The sequence below is a fragment of the Macrobrachium rosenbergii genome, chromosome 51 (assembly GCF_040412425.1).
Source record: "Macrobrachium rosenbergii isolate ZJJX-2024 chromosome 51, ASM4041242v1, whole genome shotgun sequence".
NCBI lineage: Eukaryota > Metazoa > Arthropoda > Malacostraca > Decapoda > Palaemonidae > Macrobrachium > Macrobrachium rosenbergii.
This window is the reverse complement of record NC_089791.1, coordinates 60337883-60355382: the sequence shown is the minus strand read 5'-3', so window position 1 is coordinate 60355382 and position 17500 is coordinate 60337883. Positions and strand designations below refer to the sequence as shown.

The window sequence follows — 17500 nt, the reverse complement described above, 5'->3', positions numbered from 1 at the left end:
GACTTGGGGAATAGAACCGCCGATCTCTGAGTCACCAGGTCATCGCGTTATCCGATCAGCCTTCTGTGGAAGAGTTCATAAAACCTTGGCCCGTTGGTTCTATTGTTGGCTTTTGAAATCTTAAGGGGAAGGTTATTGTTAGCATAAATTTCCAGGCGATACCATCCTTTTATAAAGTAGGGGCAATGTTCGTTTGGCACACTGGAGACCCATCGCAGCGCAACTCTTCTTGGTTAAAAACATTAAAATTGTTGGGATGTTATTTTTTTTTAAATATTAGTAGGAAAAGCTCCGTGAAATAAAAGTACATGACTCAACTTTCACAAAGAAACAAATGTTTGAATGAAAAATACAGTCAATCTAATTTACACAGAGTAATTTGTATAGGCTAAATATGAAGTGAATTTTTCCTAATTCTCCAGTCTTAATCACCCTTGTCTGGGAGGGCAGTCTTGAGGAGTGGGATTAAGGGCAAAGTCCGGATATACTAGAGAGAGAGAGAGAGAGAGAGAGAGAGAGAGAGAGAGAGAGAGAGAGAGATTGAGAGAGAGATTGCTAGATCAAGTAAAACCGTTATGTATGGTGATAAAATATTTTTCGTGACATTTAAAAAACTAAAAGTAAACTCCATTGTAGTAGCCTAATGAGCAGGAAGCTCTCACTTCCGTTAAGAGGCAACTTTCAAGAGATCAATCGATTGCTTAAGAGGGTTTCGAGATACCGAATCATCTTCATTTTCTGAAGACTTAACCATCGCCTTAATCTTAGTTTTGTGTCGGTTTCCAAAAGTAATTTTTGTAAAGAATAAGTAATCTTTGATTTTTTTTTTCGCATGTCTTTGAGATGAACTTCTATCTTTATTCAGCGTTTCTTTAGTTATTCAGACTATCTCTTATCTGAAGGTTATTCGTCCTAAGCTCAGCAGTCATTCATGGTTGTCTGTGTTTATTTGTTTGTTTTTGATTCTAACCTGAAGTTCGTCTCAGCAGAAATTCATAAAGATTCGATAATCAGAGAGAGAGAGAGAGAGAGAGAGAGAGAGAGAGAGAGAGAGAGAGAGAGAGAGAGAGAGAACGTGTGAATGGAAAGGGGTACCCTTAAATAAAGGACCTGTTATCAACTGTCCATAAACTTTATTGTATATATCGCTGCATCCTCATCTTTCCCCTCCCCACCCCCTTTTTTTTTTTATTTTGTTCATAGGATTCAGATTCAGACGAAAACTATTCCCGTCGTTTTGTATTTTTGTGTCCGCGTGCCTCCATATTTTGTTTTCACTCTTCGTTCCGGAATTCTCTAAAATTTCCGCGTGGTGTGTCCTTTCACGTTCTTCCTTTTAGACTCCATCCATTTCTGCTGATGAATTCGCTAAAGCCGGGGCGTTTTCCAGCTCCAAAGCTTCGCCTGTTTTATCTGGCTTGTATCATTTTGACAAACGTCTGTCTCTGTGACGTAATTGCTCTCTACCTAATGCCCTATGGCCGGCTAAAAATCCAATGAAGACAAATGAAAGAACTATTTATTATTTAGTTTTGTAAGTTCCTTATGAGTGACAGGAGCTCTAAAGAGATATACTAGGTGCCGCAGTCGTTGTGGCAAAACAAATAAGAATTTCATAATAAAAAAATTGAAATGAAACCATCAGTTTTATCTTTTTGTGATATCATGGCAAAGAAATATTTCAGCTCGCTAGGTTTTTCCGGTTTATTTTTTGTTGTTGTATGTAGTTTTTCTTGTAATTCTGTTTCATCGTTTTGCTTTTCACTACAGTCTGTAAACTGCTGTGTTTCCGTTTGTCATAGGCGATGAACTGTAACTTTAGAGTCCTTATATTTAACATATGTTAAAATAACTAAAATGATATTAATTTTTCCTATAACAACCAAAGAGATAAGAGTTATAGTAATGCTAATGATATTGATAACAGGAAAAGCCATAGTGAGTATCACAGTAATCAGTGTAAAAGTAATGGTAGGAATGGTAATAGAAACTATTATCATTAAAATACTGAAGAAGCTGAAAATAAATAAACCGCTACCGATAATGTAATCCTAAAGATTTCTGGGATTTTGTCATAAACTTATTTTTACAAATCCTGTCACTATACTGTAATTATTGTTAATGACATCATCCAGCCGCTAGGCAGCAAGTAGAAAATGATATATTCGAATTTTATCTATCAAGTTAAAGCATTTCATAGTTCTGGAGATCATGTAACTACATATCCTTATTGTATTTTAATGAGGGGCATTCCAAAGGATTCCGCTTCTGAATCAATCTCTGACAGATCGAAAACCATTTCCAGGAAAGTTATTAGTGGAAGTATTGCTTCCTCTGTTTCTTAAAAAGCTGGTATCATGCGGAAATATTTTGAACTATTTCGGGAAGAAACTGTCATATATAAGTATTTTAACTCTCTTCTTCTTGTTTGGAGTACTGTCCTCCAAATGTGGTCTTCCGGTGCTAACTGTCATCTCAGGCTCTCGGATGGAGTAATGTCACCAGTCAAGATTATTTTGCCAACTTTTAATGTTGACTTGTGGCATAGACGTAAAGTGGGTTCATTATGTTTGTTGCATAAAATTTACTAAAACAACAAACATTCTGTGCAGTTTTCTATACCTGACCTAGCTGTTTTTCTCGCAACACCAGGCAGGCTGCTGCAAACAGTGAGTCATTTTCTAGTATCAGGATTAACACTACTCAGCGGGCTAGGAGTTTTAGCTTGGATATAATTAAAATGTGGAATGGTTGCATAGTGTAGCTGTGAAGTCTTATGAACTCCAAATGTGTAAGCGAGGAGCAAATTCGTTCCTGCTTTCCGCTGACGTCTAATGAATTCAGATGTATCGGTTTTATTTTCTGTTCCCTCATATTTTTTGCCTAACACCTTTTCCTGAATCTTTTCTCTCTCTGTAGACTACTTTCCTTTCGGAGTCTTCTTGGGTTTATAGTCTGTTGACTATGTCCATAAGGGTTTTCATCTGAAGATTTAAAAAAGAAGGGAAATAGGTATAATGTATATATATATATATATATATATATATATATATATATATATATATATATATATATATATATATTTGTATGCAAAGTTTTTCTTGTATACAAATTTCGTTGAATTCTATGGCTTTTTGATTGTTGATCAACTTCTTATTAATTTGACAATATTTTCTGAATCTTCTACGTTCTTCCAAATTCAGTTGAAGGACAAAAAAACGAAGATTAACTCTGTTCCATTTACTATAAACACAACACCACAGCTGTTCCGTCGCTTTGAAGAGGTCACGGCGAGTGACGGAACAGCTATGGTGTTGTGTTTACAGTAAATGGAACAGAGAGTTAATCTTCGTTTTTTTGTCCATCAATTGAATTTGGAAGAACGTAGAAGATTTAGAAAATATTGTCAAATTAATAAGAAGTTGACCACCAATCAGAAAGCCATAGATTTCATGGAAATTTGCATATATATATATATATATATATATATATATATATATATATATATATATATATATATATATATATGTATGTATGTGTGTGTGTGTGTGTGTGTGTATAAATACTCATTACGTATTTTTCGTGTAACTGGCAGCATCGTCGCAACCTCGGGCACTGCTGGCTAGCTTGCTCAACTACCGGTGTTGGAAGTTCGCTGGTTTCTCCCTACTTTTTGCCCGATGCCACAAGAGACAGATATGGAGGTCAGGGGATACAAAGGAAGGGGGAGGGCGTAGGGCTTTACACCACGACCTGATAAATTATGATGACAGTGAAAAGTAGGAGTCTTTTCTCAATCAATATAGAAAGAGAGTGCCATTATAATACGCATATTGAATGGGCTTCAGTTTGGACGACCCACTGTTGATGATGTGAAAATTATGCAAGGGCGCCTGATTCCAGTACCACTCAACACTGACCCGGCCAAGGTTTTTGTTGAACATTACTCTAGTCTTCGCAACAGCAACAGCAACATCAACAATCGAATGAGTTCGCCTGTATTATTCTAGACGACAAAGAAGGAAAAAGAAGAATAAAAAAAACATGTTACCCACAAGGAAGCGTTACATTTATATGATCGCGCGCTTCCGAGTGGATACATTTGCTATATGTCTTCAAATTGCTTTGCTTGAAGAAGTGCCAGTGTCTATCTCTTCAGGTATGATTAGCGTTGTGTGTATTATAATGGCACTCGCTTTCTATACTGACGGAGAAAAGACCCCTACTTCTACTTTTCGCTTTCATCATAATTTATCGGGTTGCGGAGTGAAGCCCTACGCCCCACCCCTTCCTTTGTATCCCCTGACCTCCATATCTGTCTCTTGTGGCTGGGCTTTACTGCCCCTATTGTGATTTCATCACTTTTTTGCCTGTGATTTCAGTCCTTTTTTATAATTGCAACGCCCTAGATCGAGAAAAATGTGGTAACCAAAGAATGGGGTTGTTTAGGTTTTAGATATAGTTTTAGGCCTATGTATATAAAAGTGAATATATCTGGGCTAATGCGTCCACTGTAGTCCTGAGTTCTTGTCCTTCGCTGGTTCGAGCCCACGGGACGACGAACTTATTATCAACTAAAAAATTCCCCTTCGGTAACATATATGAAAATATATTATTACCGAGATAGGGCGAATTAGATATTAAAGGACGTTTGTAGCTTAATGATATTATGAATCACGGTGATGTGATAAACAGTCATAATATGGCTGCGTGCGACAAACGCACTACGGGGTTAGCATGGCAGAGGTGGGTGGATATCGTCTCCAAATACAAACACCTGAGTTTGAAGGGGATTTGTAGGTGGGAGCCGATATCAACTTATACCTCACTTGCTGGCCGTGCGGGTTAATGCATCCACTGTAGTCCTGAGTTCCTGTCCTTCGCTGGTTCGAGCCCACGGGACGGCGTACTTATTATCAACTAAAAAATTCCCCTTCGGTAACATATATGAAAATATATTATTTCCGAGGTGGAGCGAATTGGATATTAAAGGACGTTTGTAGCATACTGATTATATATATATATATATATATATATATATATATATATATATATATATACATATGTGTGTATACAGTATATGTATATATATGTATTATTCACAAGGCTTCCTAATACTTATTTTATACAACAATGTTTACGCAGGCTAAAATTTCGTTCTCTGTTCATGATGTTTTACACATCAGCGATTAATACCATGCACGCGGCTGTTTTTTTTTTATATACATCGTGCATGGGTCTGGCTACCACTCAGTTGCAACTGCCCAACAAGGCAACATTTCAATCCACCTACAAGCAAGTGTGGACATAACAATTATGCCACGGTTGAAGGACCAACGCAGTCGGGCGATAACTGATCATGTGGACAAGGCCTTGAATGTCGCCTTAAATGCCATAGATTATAAGATAATAGAATTTAGGCCAAAGGCGGCAAGCCCTGGACCTATGAGGTCATTCAGCGCTGAAAGAGAAAGTGATAGTAAGTAAGAAGGTATGAAATGTGCAACAGGTGGAAAACCTCGCAGTTGCACTAGGAAACCATTTTTAGAGAGGGTGGAAAATCGAATTGAATATGAACGTAGGCACATTAAAAGAAATTGGAGAGGTTGCAGCAAGGGGCCGAAGGGACGCTGCAAAGATCCTTAAGTAACGCCTACAGTGCACCACGTGAGGTGCACTGACAGCACTAACCCCCCTAAGGGCCTAGATGCCATGAGGTCAACGGCTCCCTGCCAGAAGGTTTTCATTCCCTAAGCTATAAATACAAACCATTTTTTCTAAGTGTCAAGCACAATCACGTATATTGCTGTTCACTCATTTATATCTTTATGCTTGTTGGACTGGAATTGGAATATAGAATTTAGGCTCAGGCCAAGCGTTGGTTCTTAAGAGGTCCTTCAGCGGTGAAACGTAAATTGACAGTCGGTAAGGTTTGAAAGGTGTAAAAGGAGGAAGACCTCGAAGTTGCACTACGAAACAATTGTTAGGAGAGGACGGAGAGTAAAATGGAAAAAAGAGAATATGAACGGAGGCACAGTGAAAGGAATGAAAGGGCTTGCAGCTGGGAGCCGAAGGGTTTATACTTGTTGATGTTATTCCTCGGCCTAAAGGTAGGTTTTGCTCGGTGCGATTCTTCCGTCAGTCGTTCAAAGCAAAACAGCCCAATTAAAAAAGCAAATTAGGGCTCTAAAAATCGTTTGACGATCATCGTTAATCCATGAACGATCATCGCTGAGCGATAATCGCGCCGAGCAAAACCTTCTTCGCTACTAACTTCTGGTCTATCCTCCTCGGCCTAAGCAATTCTTTATTGAGTCTGCCATTCTCAGCTTAAGCAATTCCTCAACGCTCCCGTAGTTGGGTAGTGCCGTCAGTGCACCTCACGTGGTGCACTATAGGTATTACTTAAATTTCTTTGCAGCATCCCTTCGGCTCATGCTGCAACCTCTTTCATTCCTTTTTCTCTACCTCCCTTCATATTCTCTTCCTTTCATCTAACTTTCTACCCTTTTTAACGATTGGTTCACAGTGTAGCTGCAAGGTTCTCCTCCTGTTACATTTTTCAAACCTTCGTACTGTCAATTTCCCTTTTAGCGCTGAATGACCTCACAGGTCCCAGTGCTTGGCTTTTGGCCTACTGTAAATTCTATATTCAAGTTTCAATTCCTCAACTCTTTCTTTCCCTTCCGGCTTTTCCCCTCAAAGGAAGTTCAGTTACGATGAAGCTCGCTTAGCAACTCTATTGGCCTTTATAGTAGGACCCATATTAAACGACGTCACGATTTGCGTAAAAACAGATTTAGCAGCATCCTGAGATGTGTCTTCGTAAAGAAACCCTTAGTGGCGTTTACCTTTTTCCAAATAAATTAAGACAATCATCGTGGCAAGTAACCTCCATAATTTTAGAGTTACTGCTTCCACTATAATGATTATTGTTCGTGCCTAGTACCAGTTTCTCAGATTCGTTTCTTTACTATTAACTAAACGCATTTAAAAGTAATAACATTCTACCACAACCATTCTGTTCTAGAACAACCAATTTATTAAAAACCGTATTGAGAATTTGTAACATATGGGGCCTATGTACCGGTAAGTTTTTTTATAACCTGTATTTTACTTCATTCACTAATTTACAAATTCCTTCAGTAGTTTACAGTTTTCATTTCCGTATTAAGGTGAAACGATAGCAATTAAAACAAATTAAAGCAAATACCACTTCATATGATACATCCACATGAAGCATTCCATATCTAACGGCAGTCATGTTAAAATCCTCCAAACGCCTTCGATTACTATGTTCGACTATTTTGCTCATTTATCTCATATTTGGGGTCAGATTCACAAACTCACTAAGCCAATAGTATCCGTAATAGTTACTATCCTAATCAACCAGTCCGAGAATTATTAGCCTTTAAATTGGTTTCATGGATAGAATAGAATAGAATATAGCATATTAGCTAAAGGCCAAGCGCTGGGAACTATGAGGTCATTCAGCGCTGAAAGGGAATATTGAGAGTAGAAAGGTTTGAAATGCGTTACAGGAGAAAAACCTCGCAGTTGCACTATGAAACAATTGATAGGAGAGGGTGGAAAGAAAGATATAAGAGAATACGAACGTAGGTACAGTAAAAGGAATGAAAGGGATTGTAGCTAAGGGACGAAATGACACTGCAAAGAGCTCAAGTAATGCCTACAGTGCACCGCATCAGGCGCACTGACGGCACTACCACCCTACGGGGGCTTCATGGATATTGGTAAAATTAAATGGTCATTACCCTATACTAGTGACGCATTAAATTGAATGGAATATGAAATTTAGGAAAAACGCAAAGCGCTGGAACCTATGAGGTTATTAAACGTAAATCGTTAAAACAAATTGTTAAATGTTTTTGGTAAAAGAAACTTTACATCTCAAAGCTTTGTGTGTTCAACCAGATTTTGTTTGCCAAACGACCTCCACTTCCCCGCCCCCCAGCCGCATTAAAAACGTCGTGCATACTTTAACAAGAATTTAGCTTTAGTATTTCATTATTTTTTTTTATAATCCATAACTTATAATTCTTTTCATCTGCGTTAAATCCTATATTTAGCCACGTAACTTAAGACCTTTTTCCATGGTAGTGTAGCTGACCATCACATTAACAAATTTTCATACCAGTGAATGGAAATAATTTCTTTGTACTAACTACATGAAACAATTGATATTTAGCTTTACCCTCTAATTGCACATTGTTCTAAAGTAGTAAAATTACGTAATTTACATAATCTTTTTGCTCCCAATAGATTTAACGGCGCTGTTGGTTGTCCCACAAATTAGCTAAGGGCATTTGAGTCGTCACAACAAGTGTTGAACAGATGGAATTTTCAACAATTCCATGAGGGTGGCTTACATTAATTTGCCTACGTTTAAAATTTGATATAGTACTCTCACATGTGTATTCACTCACACGTGAATACTGTTAAAGTCTGAATATTTCTAAATTAAGTGGTTTTTACCTTCAACATCTGTAATTATATGGATGATAAACCAGATTCCACATACTTTATTTTCCCTTATAAAAATACCGAAGTAGTTAAGAACTGAAAACTAAAGACCCATTTTTCATTTATATATATAAAAAAAAAACAATTATATTACACAGGTGAATGGTAGGTTTACGAACTCAGAATATCCGAGGAACCTCACTTCAAACCTATCAGGATTTCAGAGAAAAGCGCTGGATGGAAAATTTTGAAATTAAATGAAAAGAAGCCTACAGTACATCTATCTTGTCGACATCTTTGTTCCCTAGAAATGTCAACCTATCACCGAAAGGTTCGCCCCGTGTCTGCACATTTTCTTGAATTCTGGTTCCTCCAGCAAGCTGTGACCGTAACAGAAAAACAACGGCAGCAGAAAATGTTCTTACGGCAATTACTCGGCAACTCCGTAAAGAGAACATTGACTCTAATATATCTTGAAATAGGTACGATGTCTTTTACTTTAGGGATAATTAGCTAATAAACACCATGAGTTACGTTTCTCCAATCAATTCCCAAAAAAAGGTTATTACCCACTGAAAGCTTCTAACCATGTCATGTAAATTATCTTGTACATTTTACACCATAATTATGCATTAAGGCTGTATAACAAACATTCATATTTTACAATGCTACTGTGCTTCTTACGCCATTTAAAATTTTTCACTATACGTAGAAACCACTCAAACAAAATTTATATATTCATTCATGGAAAATGTTCTATTCTGAAAGTCATCAAAATCAAAATAAAGATAACCCATACTATGATCAAAGAATTCAGGTAAATGTTAAAAAAACCGATGAACTTTAAAATAAAGAACGAAGATGTGTACTGTGAGCTCTTGTTAGGGAAGAAATGATTACATCATCGATCAGTTTTGACACTAATCATCATTATATTAAGACTCAACAGCTTCTACCTTAGTATACCGTATTTAAAAATGTATATTGGTACCTGCATTAACTGCCTGAAGACCTTATAAACATTTCATTGCTATATAGCAAATACGGTCAAATACCGGAGTGCCACGGATAGCTTGGCGAACACTGACGTTCATTACAGCATCGCATTCACTAAATCAATGGTTACCAACAATTGCATCCAACTCCTATATCTTCACCACCTCATTATCTATGGTAATGCGTATTTCACATACTGAAAGTCTTGTTGATGGATACCATTGGAAACTTATCCCTTGATTATGGATAGCATCCCAAACTCACTGCCTGTGTTCATGAACAGTTCCACAACGCACTGTTCAAGGAAGCATCACAGTTCCCGCTTTTGTTATTACAGCCCCACCAAGCACGGCCCTTATTCAAGGACAGTGTGAATGTCTCAGTGCCTTGTGATCATGAGCAGTATCATAATCATTGTGCCCTTAGTACCCTTTGCTCAAGGTCTGTGTTCACGGATGGCCTAACACGCATTTGGCAGGATTCATGGAAAATAAATTCATTGCCCACGTTCATGGGTGGCATTACAAAACTACTGCCAGCACCCGTGGGTAACATCACGAAACTTTTGCCAGTGTTCACGAGTAACATTACAAACTCGTTGCCACTGCTCAAGAGTAACTTCCAAACTCATTGCTTGTGCATGAGTATCAAATGTATCGCCTATGGTCATGAGTAACAAACTCATTGCTTGTGTAGCCTACTTATATTAACACTCATTGTGTTCATAGAGTAAAACTCAGTGTTCATAGAGTAAAACTCATTGCTTGCGTTCACAGAGGAAATCTCCTTGTTTGTGTTCATGAGTAAAACTCAGTGTTCAAGAATTGAACTGAATATATAATTCAGGCCAAAGGCCAATTACTGGAACCTATGTCATTTAGCGCTGAAACGGAAATTAGTAGTAAAAGGTTTGAAAAGTGTAGCAGGAGGAAAACCTCTCAGTTGCACTATTAATCAATTGTTAGGATAGGGTGGAAAGTAATTTGAAGTGAAAACGAAAGGAACGAATGAGGTTGCAGCTAGGGGCCGAAGGCACACCGCAAAGCAGCTTAAGTAATGCTACAGTGCACCGCGTGAGGTGCACAGATGGCACTACCTCCCTAAGGGGAATTGTGTTCAAGAGAAACTCATTGCTTGTCTGCATAGGACAAATTCATTGCCTGTGTTCACAGTGTAACAAACTTCATTCCCTGTGCTCACAGTGTAACAAACTTCATTCCCTGTGCTCACAGTGTAACAAACTTCATTCCCTGTGCTCACAGTGTAACAAACTTCATTCCCTGTGCTCACAGTGTAACAAACTTCATTCCCTGTGCTCACAGTGTAACAAACTTCATTCCCTGTGCTCACAGTGTAACAAACTTCATTCCCTGTGCTCACAGTGTAACAAAAAGAACTTCATTCCTGTGCTCACAGTGTAACAAACTTCATTCCCTGTGTTCACAGTTTTATCTTATAACAAATATTTAGAGATTTGGTCTTCATTCCTGTGTTCTGCAGTGTAGCAAACTTCATTCCCTGTGTTCGCAGTGTAGCAAACTTCATTCCCTGTGTTCGCAGTGTAGCAAACTTCATTCCCTGTGTTCACAGTGTAGCAAACTTCATTCCCTGTGTTCACAGTGTAGCAAACTTCATTCCCTGTGTTCACAGTGTAGCAAACTCACGACGTGTTCATATAGTAAGTAACATACAAACTCGGTGTTAGCGGATAGCATCAGAAATACACTGCTTATACTGCGAGTAACCTACTAGTATCAAAACCAACCAACATACCTGATAAACGTAACTACACCCCACTCAAAGTAAACATATTCCAATTATTCTGTGCTAAAAATATCAATGACCTAAAATTTCCATTGTTTTAACTAAAAAATTCGCTTTCGTACTGTGTTAACCGTGCCAGGGTAAGTGATACCAGGACAACTCATTCCCGGAAAACTCTTACCAGACAACTCATACCTGGACAACTGATATCTAGGACAACTGATATATAGGGCATACCTGGACAGTTGATATCTAGGACAACTGATATCTAGGACAACCCGTAACAAGTAGTATAAAGTAATAACTATTTAATTTTGAAAGAAAAACAAAGAAAAAAAAAAAGGAAAACTTTATTTTTTGGGGACTTAAAAACACGACAAACTCTTGTGAAACTATCGTCGTCGGACAGTTCTTCGTATGCAACACTAACATCAGTCAATGGTATAAAAACACTTCATCTGTATTATATTGGACTTTATGACCTAGTTCGATAAGTTTCCGGTGGAAGTTTTGAGAAGAATGAAATAAACAACCAGTTACCTCTGTCAGGAAATCTTAAAATAAGGCTACTCATGGGGGCTTTTTCGATGTCCATCATATACCTTTTAGGCTGAATATGAAGGTGAAGACTAACTGAGAAAACAACCGATCACAAGTTGCTTCCCGCCTGTTGGGTAACAATGCGAAAACACGAGATACATTCAAATTACCTATTTGAATGCTGATTGTATATAATTGGTAATATACTGTATAGATGGACAAACTTTTAAATGTACCACCACCAGCCCAATCACGAATTTTAACAAGATCATCCAGCCCTGTTGGTGAAGCGAAAATTAGCATTCTTTGCTCATCTTCTACACCAGTATCATATTACAAAAATGGTTCCCCTGATTCAAATTTGCCGTACAATAGCGGGATATCAACACCGTATCTTTCTGAATAAATAGGGGTACTATTCTGCTGTCGCCACCGACGAATACTTCGTAATAAACTTGATGTTGCTGGCAGTCCAGCCAACGCCTCATCTTGTAGGGAAGAACATTCTGTCGCAATCACAGTTCTCGCGCTCTTGTGATGACAAAGCTTCGGTTTTTACAGAAGCAACGACAATTCTCTTTTTCACTTTATTCACATCATCGCTGTGAAAGTGTACCATCGCTGTGAAAGTGTTCCCCTGTTGATACTAATGGGTCCTCCTCAGCCATCGTCTGAACGTGCGCTCTGCACATCATGACTATCTGCATTCTGTCTGAAAATTATATAGGTAGTTATCTGCAAATTTAAACTCCTCGCTGAGATTTTACGTATGGCATTGTGAGGGCTAAAATTTTAACAGTTCAAGAGTTGACTAGTACAAAACCAACTGACGTGACAAGTTCAAAATATAAAAAAAATTTCGTTGAAAAGCTATGACCACCGTTTGAGTGGTTTGCTGGACGAACAGTAACTACCATGAACTATGAAATTTAAAGGATGCTCGTCAGTAATTAAAGAGTTCAGTGATCACTGTTCAATGATCACTGTTAAGTCTATAAACTAAAAACTTGCCTATTTACTTTCAGTAACTAAAATGGGTTATTTTTTAAAGTGAAAATATTTATACTTATGAGTTGTCCCATATATCAGTTGTCCTAGATATCAGTTGTTCAGGTATGACTTTTCCGGGAACGAGTTTTCCTGGTAACAGTTGCCCTAGAACCGTCTTAACAGGAGCTGAAAGTTCCTAGCTATGAGTTACTGACAAACTTCATTAGTCTAACTCCATCTGCTATAAACAGAAATCCAAACATTACTCTGGACATAATCTCTGGAAAATTTTGCATGGCTTTGATTTTCAAGCGATTAGCCATTGGGTAAGCAAGCCCTATTGTCGTGAATAACCAGTATATTTAGGGTGCTGCCTATAACCCCTAGAACCAGAAGCTTTAGGTTGCAAGAAGGGAAATGCCAAGTTTGAATCCTCTGAAAATTCTGTTAAGTCTAATGCCAACTTTGCGCTTAAAAATTTAAATTCGGGCGAAAACTTTATGAATATTGGCCAAAACCTAACCGCAAACTTTAAACCATTTTTTGGAAACAAATTCCAAAGTAAAACATGCCAAGAACCCAGACCTGTACATAAATTTGTTTTAATGCTGAATATTGCCTTTTGATGGCATAAACAGTTTCTTCTAACCTTGGGAGCTTCTGCAAACTTAACTGAGTGGGAGGTAGCCAAGAATATTTAAACACCTAATACCTATCTGAACTTACAGAAAAACTAAGCAATAGATTAAGTCTATATACTTAAGCCTGAAAGAAAGTTTCATTTGTTGGCTTGTTCACAGCCCCTTCACAACCACCCTACCCCCTTCACAACCACCCAAGAACCTGCATAGTAGGTCGTATGACCTACTATGCAGAACATGGGGGCTCCCCCACCCCTTCAGGGGCGCCCCTAAAGGGGTGGAGGATAAGGTGAAGTTGTTCAAGAACAGTATATACAAATTAAAAAGTAATATACAACTTAAAAAGTAATTTTATTACAAAAGTTAAAGTAAATTTATGACAAATTAAAAAAGTAAATTTATTACAAAAATAAAAAGTAAATTTGTGACAGTTAAAAAGTAAATTAAATACAAAAAAATTAAAAAAAGTAAAATTACAAAATTTAAAAAGTGAATTTATGACAAATTTGACTACAAAAACTAAAAACGTAAATTTGACAAATTAAAAAAAAATTTATGACAAAACTGACGAAACTAAACTTGCGGAAGAAAATACTTCTTACATACCTGTTGCTAAAGAGTAGCAGCTTTATCGTGCGTGAAACTTCACCGTTGGAACAGGAACTCTAAACTCGTACCCAGAAAATCCTGGAAAACACAAAGATTTAGAACCGTGCGTAACTTACTCTAAATCTTGTAAATTTGGGCGTTTACTCACTTCAGATTATGGGTAAACGTCCACAGAAATAGTCAAAGATTGCCAAAGATTTGTACAAAACTAAAGATGCAGCAAGATTCGAAAATCCTCAGAACAAATAAACAATATTAGTGATAATATAGTAAAGTTCCAGTGTTACCTTGCAGAAGCCCGGGGTTTATTATAACTTCACCAGCGAAGTGATAATCGACGGGAATCTCAAGCGCCAACTGTAGTGTAGTCGCGTGATAGACAGGTTTTTCGTAAAAACTTCTTCACAACAGAACGATACGACAAATTAAGGAGGAATTGAATACACCACTCCTGAGGCAACAAGGATTACTTAGTAAACTTCTGTTAAACGTCTACCGCCCAGAACGATGTAACACAGTAACAGTCGATGGTGCGAAGGTTCATATGTCCGAACTCGAACGATGTTGTCCTTTGCCAAGGACTCCAAAGTCTTAGTAGTGTCTTGCTTCTTGAAACATGACCGAATGCGATCTATGGATATCCTTGAAATCGCTAATTTTTATTTCCTACTCCCTTCTTTTACATGTGTTTCATGGAAGTCTAAAATACAGCATATGATGAATAGATTTTCCTGAACGTAACTCGTAATTTCTTTTAGGGCTCATGAGATCATTTGTAGCATAAGTCCGTCGCATATTTCTTTTAATTAATCACTTTGATGAAATAACTTATATATATATATATATATATATATATATATATATATATATATATATATAATATATAATATATATATATATATATATATATATATTATATTATATATATATATATATATATATATATATATATTGTTACGTGTGTCTTGGCTGATCATGTATTATTCAATTCTATTGTAATTTTTACGTCCCTGCAGACCAAGAATACACGTAATCTGCCACTTGAAGCCAAAAGTTAACCTAAAAGAAAGTCGTTAATTAGCTAAAGGTCGCCAGTTAAGGGTAATAACCTAACAAGAATATTTGAGAGAATTTTAGATTTCAAACGCAACGGTTCTTCCCAACATCGAACGCGAGGGCATACAAAAGCATCGAGACTTAAACTGTGTTGCTTACCTAACCTAGGTATTTTACTGAAATAATGGGGTTGAAGCTAACAATATAATAATTTGGCTTAATCTAGACCGTAAACACATATACAGTAAGTGGGGATGAAGGAGGGAAACAAAGGAAATGTATATATATATATATATATATATATATATATATATATATATATCTATCTATATATATGTATATATATATATATATATATATATATATATATATATATATATATATATATATTTCTACAAGATTCAGCAGAAGGCATGATTGCACCTGCATATCTCGTACAAAGCCGGCCTGCTCGCCTCAAATTAGAATAAAACGAACAAACAAAGAGCACAGACAATTTGTTTGTCAGGTCAACTAGATCCTCCACACTTGGCGTTTCCATATTCCTCGTCTGATAAACCCCCTCGGATATTAGTCCCCTTTTTCTTGCTCTCTCTCTCTCTCTTCCTCTCTCACAGGACCCTGGTATTGGGATTAGCGGATTAACTGCCACCAGCGTAGCCAGAGGACGCCATTAGCGAGGAGAAAGTTGATGCGAGGACTGACCGGATCTTCCAGGGCTTGGCGCCAGAAATTAAGGTGCGACGCCACGAGGTTACCGTGTGGCCCCAACTCCCACCATGCATCTGTGACCCGCCGGTCAGAGCCCATAAAAGGGGGCCACTGACCGCTTCCGACAGACTGACTAGAGATTCCGAGAGAACCAGACGAGAGGCAGACAGCCTCTCTCCTTCGCTCCCCTTTACCTCTTGGCCTAGTGTCCTTGCACCCCCCACCCTTCAAGTGCCATAGTCAGTCGCCAGTAGCCCACGAAGACGTCCTTGAGGACAAGGTAATTTGATACGTTGAGATTGCAGGTCACCTTTGCTTCTTCTGTTACCTATTTTCATCATATCTTCCTTTTCCATACTTGGAGTGATATTAGTGACCTTAATGTGGTTCGGATTCCACAATAAGCTGTAGGTCCCGTTGCTATTAACCAATTGGTTCTTAGCCACGTTGAATAAGTCTAATCCTTCGGGCCAGCCCTAGGAGAGCTGTTAATCAGCTCAGTGCTCTGGTAAAACTAAGGTATACTTTTTTTGTTTGTTAATTATTATTTTGCATTGATGAAGTGCTTTTATTTGAGTATCTTTTGTGAATATTTATGAGAGAGGAATCCTATGCCTTCTGCAGAACCTCCTCAGCGCCAAGATCCATCATCAGGTAATCTCTTGACTGTATTATTGTAGGTCAAACCTGACTCTGTGAACCGATTCTGCCCCGACTGTATGCTCTCATCGCTCCCGCTAAGACGGACGTGCTCTTGTAGAGTCTTCCTGCATCGAGTGCCAAGAAGGCCATCTCACCCATAGAAGTAATTCACGTATCCTGTCAGTCTCCCTTCAGTAGTGCAGACTCACGTTCTGCTTGATTTGTCCCCTTTAAAGTAGTTGTTATCAAGTGTTTTCTCAAGTATCACCCATTACTGCAATTTATCTGGACCCTAGCAGCCCTCCACAACCTTGAATTAAATGTCAGTACATTTTGTCATTATCTTGAGATTTCCTCTTTTAATTACCTGTATAATTAATTGACTAAACGATATTGCTGTATGTGGAAGCATGGTTAGGTGCGACCCTCCCCCCTCCTTGCGCCAATGAACTCAAGACCCCGCATTCACATCTAGCATTTGGCGACCTGGCCTAGCATATATCTTGCACATTGCATAATATTGTAAAGTTTGCATTTGCTACTCCTAATTAGCATTCGCTAGAGGAATATTGCAAAACTGAGACGAATCTGATTTTTTGAGAGAAGAGCCATCATACGCATACAGTCGGGCAGAAGACCTTTTTAGACCAGTGTCTTTCCACCTATCGACCTTTATTTTATAGACGTTACGTTGATGACACTTTGCCCTTTTTAAGTTTGATTTTAACCCTGATTCGTTCCTTAATTTCATTAATAGCCAACATCCAAATATTAATTTCACGGTAGAGAAAGAGAAGCTTAAATCACTACCCATTTTAGATGTACAAGTTTTCAGAGATGATGTTGGGTTTCATACCAGTATTTTCAGGAAAATTACTTTTACAGGTCTAGGAATTAACTTTTATAGTTCTTGTTATTTTAATTTTAAACTAAATTCATATCCACTCTCCTCCACAGAGCTTTTTCCTTGACATCCTATTGGAGCGCCTTTCACGAACAAATTAATTTCCTTTTACAATTTTTCAAAAACAATGGTTTTCCAGTAAAGTACTTTTATAGATCCCTCA

General features: G+C 37.8%; 2 long non-coding RNA genes across 2 annotated transcripts in view; one reads left to right on the top strand and one right to left on the bottom strand.

Moving 5' to 3' along the window:
* Nucleotides 1–17500, top strand: part of LOC136833562 (uncharacterized) — a 179239-nt gene that overhangs the window by 160947 nt on the left and 792 nt on the right. Inside the window, exon 2 of the long non-coding RNA XR_010851511.1 lies at nt 15698–16071. This is a non-coding gene — a long non-coding RNA (uncharacterized lncRNA). The remainder of the gene's footprint in view (nt 1–15697; nt 16072–17500) is intronic.
* Nucleotides 12208–14544, bottom strand: LOC136833561 (uncharacterized). Its single transcript, XR_010851510.1, has 3 exons — nt 14312–14544; nt 14022–14102; nt 12208–12496 (listed from the first exon to the last, which is right to left on the bottom strand). It is a non-coding gene; the product is annotated as an uncharacterized lncRNA (long non-coding RNA).